The 974-nt window shown below is 41.1% G+C and overlaps 2 non-coding genes across 2 annotated transcripts; both read right to left on the reverse strand.

Moving 5' to 3' along the window:
- On the reverse strand, positions 1–165 carry LOC128531847 (U1 spliceosomal RNA). Its single transcript, XR_008361221.1, has one exon. It is a non-coding gene; the product is annotated as a U1 spliceosomal RNA (small nuclear RNA).
- Positions 166–783: 618 nt separating this feature from the next.
- Positions 784–974, reverse strand: LOC128531859 (U2 spliceosomal RNA). The gene has a single exon (XR_008361223.1). It is a non-coding gene; the product is annotated as a U2 spliceosomal RNA (small nuclear RNA).

A 974-nucleotide genomic window follows, 5' to 3' on the forward strand; every position in this document is an offset into this window, starting at 1 on the left:
CAGGGGAGAGCGCGAACGCAGTCCCCCACTACCAGAAATTATGCAGTCGAGATTCCCACATTTGGGGAATTCGCAGAGGTCAACACAACCGAGAGTGCAATGGTTGAGCCTCGCCCTGGGTGAACCACCTTCTTGATCATGGTATCTCCCCTGCCAGGTAAGTATGAATTGCTGGACCATCGCCTAGCGACCACACCACAACACACACCGTTTACCATTATGGTGACAATTATACCACTGACCATTACACAAACATCCGAGTGTAAATCGCCACAACCTAAAACAAATGTAAAAATCGCTAAAGCAATGTTAACTTAATGACACACAAAGCCGTGCGGAAGTCAATTCTTTAAGCAACTGGACAGTTCCCATGATGCACTGCTGCTGAATCTATAATGAGGGGTACAAATTTCAGGAAACTGCTTCTGAAATCGCAGCATGTCCTCGAACATCACATCAGTCGGTCCAAGAGAAGCCACGAGTTCAAGACATTCATTTAAATATATTCACTTTATAAACAATTAACCTAATAGTCCAATATATATATATATATATATATATATATATATATATATATATAAAAATTACACAACCGAAATTAATAAACGACTTTATAAATTGGGTTTAATGCGGGTTTGCACAGCGAAAAAAATTCTTAAATGTGTAAAATCCCAAGCTATATTCTCATATAATTACATTAGCCCTGAATAAGCCTATCTCCCAAGTAAAATCTGGAGGCACGAACACGAGTTCACTATTTTAATCTTACATTGACACAGAGAGAAGGGGTGCACCGTTCCCGGAAGTACTGCAATACCGGGTCGATGCGTGGAGTGGACGGAGCAAGCCCCTATTCCATCTCCCTGTTCCAAAAATCAATTTAATATATGGTCCCCGGGTAGGGGACGTATCAGATATTAAACTGATAAGAACAGATACTACACTTGATCTTAGCCAAAAGGCCGAGAAGCGAT

The sequence above is a fragment of the Clarias gariepinus genome, chromosome 1 (genome assembly GCF_024256425.1).
Source record: "Clarias gariepinus isolate MV-2021 ecotype Netherlands chromosome 1, CGAR_prim_01v2, whole genome shotgun sequence".
NCBI classification, from domain to species: Eukaryota; Metazoa; Chordata; class Actinopteri; order Siluriformes; family Clariidae; genus Clarias; species Clarias gariepinus.